We start from the raw sequence: 13,845 nt of genomic DNA, 5'->3' as shown, positions 1-13,845 counted from the left end.
AGCAGTACCTCCCTGGATTCAGCCCACCATCATGGAGCACGGTCCCATCAGTGAGGATCTGCATAGCCACAGCAGTGGGGGGTGCTGACCAGAGTCTGCTCAAGCATTCCTGCAAACCAGTTCCAGGGATAGCAGAATCCCTGGAAGCTGCTGCACTTGCTTTATTTTCCTATCACAGTCACAAACCTGTGGTTAACCTACTGATGTCCTGTGGTTCAATACATTAAAATAATTATAATTTGATGAACAAACTCCCAGAAAAAGTGTTACCAGCAAGAAAAAGATGTGTTTGAAGAGTAACACAAATTATACAGTCAGGTCAAATCAATTTAAGTTTCTGGGATTGTGTGGCAGTAATTTGAGTGCAGCTCTCTCATAGCTGTGCTTTTTTTTTTTATCCAACAGTGTTTTGAGGATATCTCACCTGCAGGCAAGGAGTGTTTACAGGGTACTTGCCAATTTATTTTTTTCTTGATGATTTCTCAGTGCTAAAACGTTAACCTTGCTAGTTCTTCTCTATGGTGGAAAATTTTCTTGTGTTACCAAAAGGGAGCACACTAATGACCACTGACACTGGCAAAATTTGAGTCCTGAAACACAATCTCTGCAGAGATTCACACAGGTTCAGGCTTTTATTTGCCAATCTGAAGAGATTATTTCATGTTTCTTAATCTCAGGTCCCCTGGACTATAGTGATCTATCTGTGAGTTACCCACAAAGCCTAAGGAGTCGCCCATATGGGTGAATTTAAATTAAACCATCAGTGATGGTTGGCATCTCCAGATCTTTGACCTTGCTGCTGTGTAGTTGGCAGTGTAGTTAGCAGTGGCTGGGTGAGATTCCCAGGATGCATCCCCACCCTGACCACATGCTGCCACTTGCCTTCCCACAGTTTGACCTGAGTCTCCTACCCTTCCTGGGGCAGCAGATGTGGTGAGCCATCACTGCTTCTTGCCAGTAAAACAAAATACAGTGCCTGCCTGGCTCAGACTGCTTGGAATGAGCACAATTCTTTTTGCTGAGCATCCTTCAGGAGAATTATTCTTGGCCTCTGTTACAAAAGTGAAAACAAAACCCCAACCCTGCTCCCCTCACCTCCGCCCAAAACCTGAGAAGCACTACTAACAGGCATTTTGTTACTTGAAAGCCATGGGTTTGTCTTCCCTGACTGCCTGTCAGAATGCCACATCTCTGGCAAAATGTATTCACAGGCCAAAAATGTAATCTCAGGCCAAATGTATTCGCTTTGGGAGCCATGTCTATACTCAGAAAAAGTGACTCAGTTTTAAGGTGTTATCACCTGTAAACATACAGTTGCATTTGAGAGTTGTAGATCTACCTCAGAAATAAAGCACATTTTGGATTGGTCACTTGCTTCGTTTTATCCACTAATCCATCTCTCCTAAAATTCCTTCTAACAACTGGAACCACTCTGAGAAATTTAGTGCAACTTTTTTCGTGTACAAAAATTATTAAGCTCTTCTTCAGAGATAAACTTGCCCTGCAGAGCTGGACAGGGAAAAGTCCTCTTGCCCCACTGATTACCTGGCCTAACCCTGTGTGCATGAGATGTCACAAAATTGACTGGGAGAGTTTATGGAATGGCAGGGTGGGGAGCAGGATGTAAGCTTCTTCTAAAATCAGTAAAACTTTGACTTGTCCATAAAATCACACAAAAAGCCACCTACCTTCTCTTTCTTACCTTAAACTGTTGTGAATGCACAGCCTTACTGACTGCAGACATTCCAGTGAGACTCAAGAAAAGTTCATTAAGTTAGTTAAGATACAGGTCAGGAAAAGACTTGTACTACAGTCTTATGTTGCACATTGATTTTTATTATTTTTTCCAGGCCATTTCAGTTTCCTTTAGGAATTTTACCCGTATCAAAGAGAAAACAGGCCAGGTAATAGCAAAATATCCTTCTAAATGAGCTATATAGATAATCACATGCCATGGACTTTTCCCCTCCCTCGGCCTGGAAATGGGGAACTTTTTCATTGTCTTCTTTTGATGTCATATTCCTGTCACCATTCTGAGGCATAGCAATAGTGTGATTAGTGTTACATTTTTCTTTCCTATATAAAAGCCTGAGAGTGGTAGAACCTAAATATAATTTGTATTACATTAGAATAATTGCTAGGGAACATAGGATGGTATTGACACAGAGTTCCTACCTACTCAAGGAATGGAAAATCAGCAAGAGACAAACAGCCATTGCAATCCAAGTGATAACATTCCAAATTATGAGATGATCCCAAAAAGAAGCTTTTTTTATTTTCTCACAAAAGCTCTGCTTTAAGCTGTAAAAGCAAGGAATAGGTGAAGCAAAGCAAAATGTATATTAGCAAATGGTCATGTAATGTGTACAAGTATGTACTGGCTTTGGTCTGCAAACCTTCCAAGTATCTGATGCTTTAAGTGATCACTCTTGGAACGTATTATTAAATTATAAATATGTATTTAACAAACAGAGTAAGTCTTTGAGAGTTTCAGTCAAAGTGTAAGGAAATATCTAAGAGAGCATAGCCAAAAGGAAAGTACTTTCCCATTTTACAGTAATAGATGTGTGTGGGATTCAAAATATAGGCACTGAGGTAACACAATACCATGCAGTGCATGACTTGCAAGACCATAGACATACACTGCTACTGACATGGCTGAGGATATATTTTGCAGGGCTCTAGAAGATCAAATAAATGAAATTTTGAATCTTAGGTCAATGGACCAATTCATTTTCCATTCTGAGAATGTACAAAATAGAAAAGTACAATCTCTCAAAACAATAATTAATTTTGCTGAGGGTTTTTTTTTCTCTTGTGGAATATTGCAATTGGAAACAAATATTTTTTTACCATTTTATTTTCATGCTTGAAAATGGATATCTTTCTATGCAAAAGTCCTCTGCTCAAGTAATGGATTACAAAGGGGAAAGTTCAGATTAATGGTATAAAGAATGAGCACAATAAACAACTCTCCCTAAATGTAGATTAACTCTTGTCTTGGGTAAATTCTATAAAAAGTAATGAAAGAATTAGGAACAGAACAAAAGGTGCTGTCTTCAATTTAATCTAGTCTTCTGTTAAGTGCAGAACTACGTTTCTTAGGTTCCTGGAATTACAAAGTAACATTTCATTCCGATAAGAAAGAAAACACTAATAAGGATCTGGATCTGGATCGAGGATTGTGGCTTTTACTAAGGAAGGAGAATGACACTTGAAATTTTAATGAAATAAATATACAGTATTTAAGGCATGTTCCATGAACTTGGAAGAATTTAATAAAAGGCTGGTAAAAGCAAAGGATATTTTTCACATCATGAACTGAAAAGAAAATATGCTGGCATGAGACAAGCTTTGAGAAGAGGTACTGATAATTTGGCAGAAAAAAGTAATTTTTGAGAAACTTCACAAGACAATGTCAGGGTAATCCAGATGTCGGAATTTTTGTCACAGAAACCATGAAGTCATGAGAGCTTTATTATCATATAGTGAGGCGTCCTTGCAATTTCTGGAAACAATGATGGCTTTCTGATTTCTGAGAAACGTAACACTTCTGATTTTAGCTATTCCATCTCATTACCTCCAGCTCTTCTTTTTTTCCCTAAAGATTTCTTCATGATTCTTCCAGCTGAAAGGTGGCATTAAGGAAAAGGCTTTTTTATGATAAGGAAGCCACTGTGGATGCACTCCAGCCACAATCCCCATCCAATGAATATGTGCCTTTCCTCACCACAGGAGAGGAAAGTCAATTTTTATGGCCCTGTTTAACACCATCCATCTGGCCAGGACCTCTCTTCAGTGGCAGAAGAGGAGGAAAATTCCAACAGAATCTCATGTCTGAAAGAGGTGGTGTCTGGTCCTCACAATTACCTTGTGGGAAAAGCCATACATAGGATGTCTTAATTTTGATGGGAAGTTAAAGGAAAGCAGCTCAGTTAAGCAACAGGCTGGCTCTGTCATGCATGCTTGCTCCCCCATCCTTTCTTTCCCAGTTACATGAAAACAACTGTTCTCCTGTATTGTATTCCTTATTCTGTATTCTTTCCCATCCCAGTGAAATGAGGGAACCACAAAGCTAAAATTATTTTGAATTCAGGAATTATAAAGGCAAAACTAAAGACATAAGTTTTATTAGCAACTGACACGTGCAATATTTTCCCTCTGTGTTACAGTATTTAAATACCTTATAGGCCAGAGCAATAGTGGATCCCAAACCTCAGTACTTTTCTCTGGTGGTCCTGTGAACTGATGACTCCTGAGACACTGTCAAATAAGAGATTTTGATCAGATTATCTGAAAGGATGCCAGGAAGCATGATAAATGAAGGTAATTACTCACTGTCCCTATAGGTCTGCCTGGCCTGTAAAGATGAGACAGTCTGCTCTTCTTGCAGACAGGAAATCACAGGGCATCCCAGCCCCATGGAAAGAGGGCTCTGAATGCATCACCTCCAATATTAACATCTTCAAGACAACACTGAGAAAGAAAGAGGGAGCAATTAAGGGAACTTTTTTAGTGTCTTGATTTTTCCCTTATTTACAAAATCAGACACAAACACATTTTCAGCATAGTGAATTTAGATATTTCTTCTAAAAAATACATACCTATGACTGCTTTTTCTGTACTCTGTTCTCTACATGAACAGAGGCAGCCAAAGCTGGAACTAGACCCAGCCCATTGGCTGAGACTGAGAACTACATTCAGCCTCCTTCAGAGCTCAGGGCTGCTCAGATTGAGCCATAGCTATATTATTACAAAGGGACTTGCAAAGCCACTGCTGATCTAAGACACGTATCCCTGCAGTAATAAGCTTAAACATTTCCCATAGATCAGGTTACAAGTGAGAATTGTACATGCATTTCTATATATTTAGATTCCTACTAACTAGGAGGTGAGTGTAAGCAGTAACCACTCTGCAGGGCCAGCTGTCCCTTTATGGTTATCAAGCCATAAAGTTCTCACATGAGAAAAGGTGTCAGTATACCTAAAGACAGCAAATCACACAGAGGTGTTGAAGAAGGTGAAGATTTACTGCAGACATGTGCAGCTGGGCATTAACTTGGCTGGAAGTCATTGATGCCGTTGAAGGAGGAAGGATTTGTTTGTCTCACAGGCTGTGGTATTTAATCCATTTTCTGTTGTGATGTTCTGATTTCATTTTTCCATATGGTAGAAAGCCATATGTAAATCTCCTTAAAAACATGGTAAAGATAATTGTTGTGCCTTGAAGGTGCAGGAGAGTTGCTGAGCGCTGGCTGCTGGAAAAGCCGTGCCAATGGGATGGCATGAGGGGAAGAGGAGATGAACCAGGGACAGCCATGGCTACACAAAGAGCCTGCAGAGCAGAGCAGGGGCTGGGTTTTAGTCCCCCTGCAGATGAACCATAGTTGCAAAGCGGCAGCAATGCCCCCTCAGACCCCTGAAGGGTGGAGGTATAAGCACAACCTTTTGGACTTCTGCATCAGAAACCTCTCTGTATCCTAAGTGAGGAGCCTTAGACACCACTATGAGATTGGAGAAAGAAATTAACATGAGGAGGGGCTGTGAGAGATTTGAGATTTATAATTTATACATGTGGATATAGCAAAGAAGCAGGGCCAAATGTTGCTCTGTTGGTAATAGTGTAAATCCTTATGGACTTCCTGGAAGTCAGTGAATCTTGTTTCAGATTTGTGCAGGCTTGTCCCTCTATGTTTGCTAATATACTTAATTAAATCTTGTTCTAATTTGACTGGCATACAGTGCTGGAAAACTGTAACCAAAGCTAGCCACAAGTTATAGAAACACAGATACTAGGCACAGAATAAGCACAAATTGACATTTTTAACCATTCCATTTGCTCCACAGAATACAATATTTTGTTGAAAAGAAAAGCACTTGGTAGGAATTATTGTAACTAATTATGTTTAAATAGTATTTTTTCAGTGCAAATTGAAGACAAGATATTTGTTTTGAAATAAAGGTTTGAATTGCAACACTGTGATGTTATCTAAAACAAGACCTTGTTATAAATTCTAAATATGATAGTAGTACTTAGGAACATCGTAGTCTTCTGATAAAAATGTCCAACTTCTTGGTGGACCAAACAATCAAAAGCACAAATTGTTCAGCACTTTTCACACCATTAAATACTTCATCTATTATTACTTTTGGTCCAAAAATAAGAAATAATGAAGTATCACTTAATGGACTTGTTACAACAAAACATCCAAACAACCAAATTATCTTTCTGATAACAACCAAATTATCTTTCTGATATGAACCACAGAACTATATTGCAATTCACACAGAGATAAAATTGTTAACAAAACTTAAAAAAAAACCCAAACAAACAAAAAAACCCCAACAGGTATTTTTTCCAGGAGAGATTCCTGTGGGACATGTATTTTCTACTGCTGATAAAATTTGTGTTTTACAGAACCAAGATCATTGAAAACACTCATAAACTGGTCATGGTGTGCTCAAACTCAGAGTAGGCTGTATATGTGCTACAGGAAAAATAAAGTATTAGAGCAAAATTTATGTTACATATTTCTGAAAGTAGTAGAGCATTTATCCCTGTATGTCTGGATTTCCTCTAGCAAAAGATGGTCCAGAGTATCTTTAATTTTAAAAAAAGTAAAATTTACAGTGCCCATTGTATTTTTGTCTCAATATTTTTAGGTGAAAAATAACAATCCTGACACTTTTTTTTTTTTGCATTTCTCAAATGCCACCTCTTTTATTAAACCCTCCATGTAAAACCACATCAGTGCTCCTGAGGGAAAATTATACCGCCACCAATTTAGATATAGTCAAATCAAAACCATTTTCACAAATGACTGGCAGATTTTTTGCATTTGGTTTACATGGTTGGGCATGTTTGTTTTTATTACTCGGTTGTTTCTAATGAGTACATTTGTTTAGAATATGAGGAACTGAAAATAATTGTAAATATTCTCTGGTTATTGAGAGTTCAAATACTTATCAGAATACACTGATATATACATATATGTATATATATATATATATATACACACACACATATATTCAGTGTAAGAAAGTGGGGGGATTTTTTATGGAAGGTCTCCATCGTATAGGAATTTCACATGTTTTTGCTAAACCAGACCCTCCAGGGCTTTTCAGCAAACACCCAGTTGAAGGGGATTAGCTGGAAAAGGGAAATAGCTCAAAAATGTGGGAGCAGCTCTGATCCACCATTCCAGCTTCCAACTCAACGTGGACACAGGCATTCATAGGTTTTTCCTAGATTATTCATGGGGTACTATAGGTTATATTTACAAAATATACCTGAGACTACTGTTTCACAAGGAGTTGCAAAGGTATTGGCTTTGTCCCATTCTTTATTCTTGCAATGAATGTAGCTTCATGGGCCTGAAACTAATTTATTTGCCACAAGAAAATTATCACACACACAAAGTCTGTCAGACCCAAGTTTGGAAATCCTTACTCAGATCTAATTAGGCAAAAGCCTGGCTCTAATTAGAAAAAATATCATATATTCCCAATTCACCTACAGTACTTCACACAGAACACAATTATATTCTCCAGTGGAAACAAATTTTAGTCTTCCACCACAAATAAGAGAACCCACTGTGTGAAAGGTAATCTGCTGAAATGAAGCCCTCTTCAACTTATTTGAGTTCTAAACTAACACAAATATTCCTAATATTAGATTTTATGTAAGAAGTAAAACTTCTAAACTGTTTAACTAAGAGCATATGCCTGAGAATTCTTGTGGTTATACACCATATTTCTGACGCTTGTCCTTTACATCAGGCTTCCCATTAATTCCTTTGGAACAAGGATTTCCCTCATAGTGCTCTTTATGATACTAAACAGTTTCACTAAGTTCACTTCCCAGTTTTTTTTTTTATCTATGTCACATTCATTCACAGTAAATGTAATAAAATACTCAGTCTCAATTTTTTGCTAATATTTATGTGCTATGCCCACAAAAAGTAATTGAACTGCTCATGTGAATAAAAATTTGGCCTCCTGATTTGTATCAGATTTGCAGAAGACAGTCTCAACATTTCATCACTCTTGTAATGTAATAAAAATTTCTCTATGCTGAAGAGAAAAGACTGAATACAAGAGATTCCTCTGCCAGGCTGGTAAAAGCTTAGAGCAAGTGGATGGATTTAGACTGAAGAAACACACAGGCACTTGTGCCATGCTTCAGTTCATCTGGCATGTGCAAGGAGCCATAATTACAAATACAGGAATGTCTGACATGTACTTGCCCACTAGTGCTGTTGTACCTCTGCCAGAACAGGCAGTAAATATATCACTGGAAAGTTACAGTAGAGATAATATGAAAACAATTATCATGGGTAGTTTCAGGCCCTTCTGCAAGGCAGCCATGTTTGCTGGGCCATAAAAACTCATTTTCCCCAATTTAAAATCAATTTGGACATGATAGGTTTGAGAGTTTAGCTTAAACACCAATATTAAACCATTTTTCAGTTGTCAAGAAGTGATTAATAGAAGCGAGGGATGAAGAAGAACAAAGGGGATAGCAATAATTGTTAATCACAAAAATGCTATGAATTAGGCTTCAGGTGACTGAAAACTGTTTTTAATGGAGCTCAGCTCATACCAGCAAAATAAAATAAGCTGGTGAGCCATTGGGTTGCTAAATAGTCACTAGAGAAGTAGAGGCCACCAATTTGTGTGAGCTCAGCTGTGTTTTCCTGAAGACTGGAATAATGCTATTCTATTTTAAAACCATTGCATAGGCTTCCCCTTAGTTAGAAATCCATTTTCTCAAAAGGGCATGAGCATGAGTAATGAATAGCACAAGATGGCAAATCTGGAGGCAGTGGGAAGATGAAAAGTTTGTAAAACTTTCTAGCACTTTTGAAGCTAGGAAAAAACATATGACAGTTATTAAATATAAAACTCCAAGACAATTGTCTTAATATTCACCTTCACGTGCACATAAATTGGTATTAAGAATATTCACCAATGCAAATCTAAATGGAAATGGACCCACCAATGGAAAATCTAAATCTAATGGAGCCACTGTCTCTCAAAACAGATGAACATGTTCCTACACATAAAGAGACCTTTATATTATCATAATCAGAGAACCTATCTACAATAGACACCCTTGCCCCAAAAAGGAGGAGAAGTCCCTCACTTTTATCTCTCTTATAATGAGATAATTAAGTACTAAATTAAAATTTACAGTGCATAATACAGATTTGGTTTCTGCAGTGTGTGAGATTTTAGGGAATGGTGGAAAAATATGCATGTCTGTGATTTGTCCAGGTTTTGTGGGTAATAAACAGTCTCCTATAAGAAGCCATATAAGACTATTTATGGCTGCAGGCAAACTATTCTGTCAGGAGCCTGGCTCAGCTTTCAGCATGTGATTACAGGACCCAAGGAATTTTATGTAGAAGCCTGAACCTTTATGTGTATTTTACTCTGAGATGTGTGCACTCATAGAGCGATGAGCACAGCTCTGAAATCACCCTGTAGTCAATATTTTTCCAAATTTATTAAGCTGAGAACTAAGGTTTGTCACACTTGTCAGTTTGGTGGATGTTTCTCAGATCCTCTATATAGTTCCTGAGCAGAGTGAGCAAAATACATACAAATAATTTAAATACATGGGAGTTTGAGGCAGAGATAAGCAGGTCTGCAAATGTGGAAACCCAGGGCACTGGGAATATTCCTCTGTCTGCTCTGGGGTGCCCTGACCCCCAGGGGAGCACTGACTTTGACCTTCATTCATGGAGAAAGTTTCCTAGACTTCAAGGTATACTATAATCTACAAAAGTGTGAAGTAGTTTATAGAGAGTAGTGTAGGTGTATCACTTAGGTGAGAAATTTAGGTTTTGGGATTTTTAGTATGTTGTTGATGGAAGCAAGATGGAGGGCACAGGGTGTTATTCTGGGTTTCTTCTTCATGCTTCTCACATGCAAATCACCTCCCTTTTCTGCAAGTTTCTTAGCTTAGTTTCTGGAAGGATTAGTTCCAGGTTCTGGATGATCTGCCCAGGCACAGAGGTAAGACTGACCGGTCAGTAGTTCCTGGAGTCTTCCTTTCTACCATTTTTTAAGAAGGGTATGATTCCCTTTTTTCAGTCACCTGGGACTTCACCTGACTGCCATGACAATTCAAATATCATGGAGAGTGGCTTGACAACTATATCAGCCAATTTCCTGAGGACTATGAAATACAGCTCATGATGTTTTATAGACTGAAGTACAATCATCTTCCCCAAGTGGTCATGATCTTCTCTTACAGTGGGAGGAACTTTGCTCCCCCAGTCCTCATCCTGCTGTCAAAGGAGTGTGGGAAGAGAGGCAAACATTGAAGACTGAGGCAAAAATATTGTTACCTCAGCCTTCTCCTCAGCTGCTGTTACCAGTATTCCAGCAGTTTTTCCAGGACACTTTGACCTTTCTGGTTAACATACTTGTATAACATACTTCTTAACATACTTGTTTTATTCTTTACATCCCTTGCCAGGTTCAGTTCCAGCTTCACCTTGGCCCTCCTCACCCCATCCCTGTGAGTACACCTGTGCTTCATCTCTATACTCTTCCAGGTTACCTGTCCTTGTTTCCATGCCTCTGCATTTGCTTCTTTCCCTTTAGTCTGACTTGCAGTTCGCTACTCAGTTACACTGATCTCTTGTTTTCCTTGACCAATTTCTTGCTCCTGGGATTGCTAGCTCTTGTGCTCCATGGAAGATTTCACTGAAGATCTGCCAGCTCTGTTTCACCCACTTGTCCCAGAGAGCAGTCTTCCAGGGGATCTATTGACTATCTCCTTGAAGATACAGAAGTTTATTTTCCTGAAGCCCTGCAATACCATGTTTGCAGTCAGGCTGTCACAGGAACTCAGTTTGCAGCAGAGATACAATCCTGATCACACAACATGCTGTCCTCATGAGGCTCCAGAATGGAAACAGCTTTATTGAAAACTGTCCCCCAGTGGACAGCAGGATGGGAGAGGAAGGAAATTATACTGCAATCAAGAACTGGCCATGAAAAAATATGGGTGCATGGGCTGGCAAGTGCTGGTTCCAGGAGCATAGCATTTTAAATAAGTATCAGACTCTGCACTTTCACCATACACACAGTATGTGCCCATGTGCAGTAGTTTAATGTGACACAGAAGTACTGGATTTACTGTGCATACTGTAACATTCAGTAGTGCCCATGGAATGAAAGTGTTTGGTATTTGGGAGGCAGAACTTGGAGAAACAACTGAAACTGGAAAGGCAAGAAGTCTGAAAGAAAAGCAAGGGCAAAACTGGGGACACAAAACCCTCATCTGTCAAACCTTTCCACGACCCAAGTAGCACAAAATTCCCACTGAAAATCTGAACAGTAAGTACTCTGCTTGCTCCTAACTACTGACTGTGTCATTCTAGGAAATGAGATTGCTAGAAGCTTTTAGAAGGAAACACAACACCTTAATAGCACCTCCCATACTGAAGGATATATCACTACCTCAATGATTAAACACTCCCAGGGTTGACAGTGGCAGTTGACAACTCTGTTGAAACTAACCCCAATTGTCTTTATGGCATAGACATGTCTGTTCACACTGGAAATGTCTTTTCCGTTCCCTTCTCTATTTGGCAAAAACCATTTTTCTAGCATACTTTTCAAGTTTGGGATAATTAGAGCATTGATCCTGAAATCTGAGCCACCATGGGATGGATACAGAGCTGTAGTTTGTGCAGAGTCTTGTGGGTTTCAGGCTTCATAGTCCTATATCTGATTGTAGATTGGGGATGTTTTATTCCATGTTCACACAGGAATATTTTCTTGGGGATAATCATAGCAAGTGCTAGCAAATACTCCTATGTTTTATAAGGATGGGAAGAGTCTCATTTTTATCAGCTGCAGCCCAGATCATAACACTCTGCCTGATGTACAGCATGCCATAAAAAATGGAAGTTTGGCTTCCAGGAGATTTATTTTACCCTCTGTAAAATAAGCTACCTTTTGAACTGAGAATTACTTGTAGTTCCCTCCAGTATACTGTGATTCAAGAAAAAAAGACAATCCAGAGCAGAAATCCTCTAGCTTAGAAGTAATTTTTTCTTCCCAAAGAATGTTTCTTTTCCTTTGCAAATTCATGTAACTGTGCTAAATGAATATGAAATCTGTCAAAAATAATGCACTACATGTTCAGTTATGATTTCATTTTTTCTGAGCATGATCTTTCTATTAGTTGGTTTTTTTTTATTTATAAGCAAATTATCCATCCAAGAGGAATTGTTTCAGCTCACAAATCATAAATACTGCGTGATTTTTGTCTTAGTTTGTTTTAAAACCTGACATCTTTGTGAAAATAGTTTGAAACAATCCAATACATCAAGGGTTAGCTGATGTCTACATTTTACATGGCTAATCTTGATCAAGAAAGAAGGAAAACAGATGCAAAAAGGCTGTGTAGGGTGCAAGGTGTGGGCTGAAAAGGACAAGCAAGTCTGAGCACATCTATTTTGTGTTTGGTTCTGCAAAGAGATAAAGCAAGTTCAGAGGGGAAGGTCAAGGTCATGGAACATCCTGAGCACTTTGTCCTTTGGGTGAATTTGCCAGAGATGTACAATCCTGATCACACAAATCTGATCTATAGCTAAGAATACAGAACAAAATGTGACTGTAAAAATTCAGTGAAATTATACTTTTTGTTTGAAAATTCTATTTCCTATAAGGCCGACTTCTTTTTTTTTAAAAGTTCATTTTTACATGGAAAATGTTGGTATTGGAACAGCTTCAATCAATTATCAAGGGCATAATAGAGTGATTCTGGGCTTGCAAAATCTCATCAATTGAATTGCTTCATTACCAGAAGCCAGAGCCAGCTTGTCACAAGATACCACATCTCTGCATCTTACTGCTCAGATTCCAAACAGCCTGTAAAATATTTCAGTTTTGGTGAGGCTCCAGCTAGCATTTCCAATATAAAGCCTGTTATCCATGCAGTTTTGATGCACCTGGATTTCCCTGAATTTTTTCACTGAGGAGTTGGGGATGTAGCACCAAGTCCTGAAACATGGAGCACTGCCTGGTATCTGGTGAGGAGCAAGACATCTGGCTACAATGGACAGGGTTTGCTGGCAGGGCTGGTGTCCTCTTGAGAAAAGCCAGAGCTGTTGTGACTGCCCAGCACCAGTCACCACTGCAAAGGCTTCCAAATCTCCCTGAGCTCTACTTAAAAAAATGGAGCTGCCCTGAGGCAAGCAGCTTGCTACACCAGGGATTGTCATTATCCCTGTGGTGCCAGAAGTCACAGCTGAAGTTTAAGGAACTTGCCCGAGGCCCAACCCCTTGCTCACCTCCTCCACCGTGCCGCACACCTGCAGAGTGTCCCTGCTCCAAATCCTGGTTCCCACAAGTGCAGCTGGCAGAGCACATCCAGTTTTTAGGATGAGGGCCTGAGTGAGGCTTGGGATATGGCTATGCAGCAAAACAGATTCCTGTAGCTGTTTTATTTCCCCCTTCCACACCTCTGTGACTGTCTTTGTACCTCTGTAAGTCCTCACTGAAAATGTCTTCCCCATTGTTTAAGTGCTCTTCTTCCAGCAAGCACATCCTCTGCACCAAGGAGATCTGCCTGTTGCAAATTCAGTTCTTTCTCAGTTTGCTTCAAGATTTATGTGCTTTTTTCAGTGCCCTGGCCACAACTGTGATGCAAAGAAAATGTACTGAAGGTATTCACTACTTTTCCATTACCCTTGTCACCAAATTTCCTTCAAAACTCAGCTCATATTCTTTTAAAGCACAAACCCAGGTGAGAATAGCTGATCAAAAAAGGTGAAAAGTGAAGCAAACAACTGGCCTGCAAAAATCCAACAGCCTAAATGA

Source organism: Molothrus ater, chromosome 1 (genome assembly GCF_012460135.2).
Source record: "Molothrus ater isolate BHLD 08-10-18 breed brown headed cowbird chromosome 1, BPBGC_Mater_1.1, whole genome shotgun sequence".
NCBI classification, from domain to species: Eukaryota; Metazoa; Chordata; class Aves; order Passeriformes; family Icteridae; genus Molothrus; species Molothrus ater.
This window is presented reverse-complemented; position numbering follows the sequence as displayed.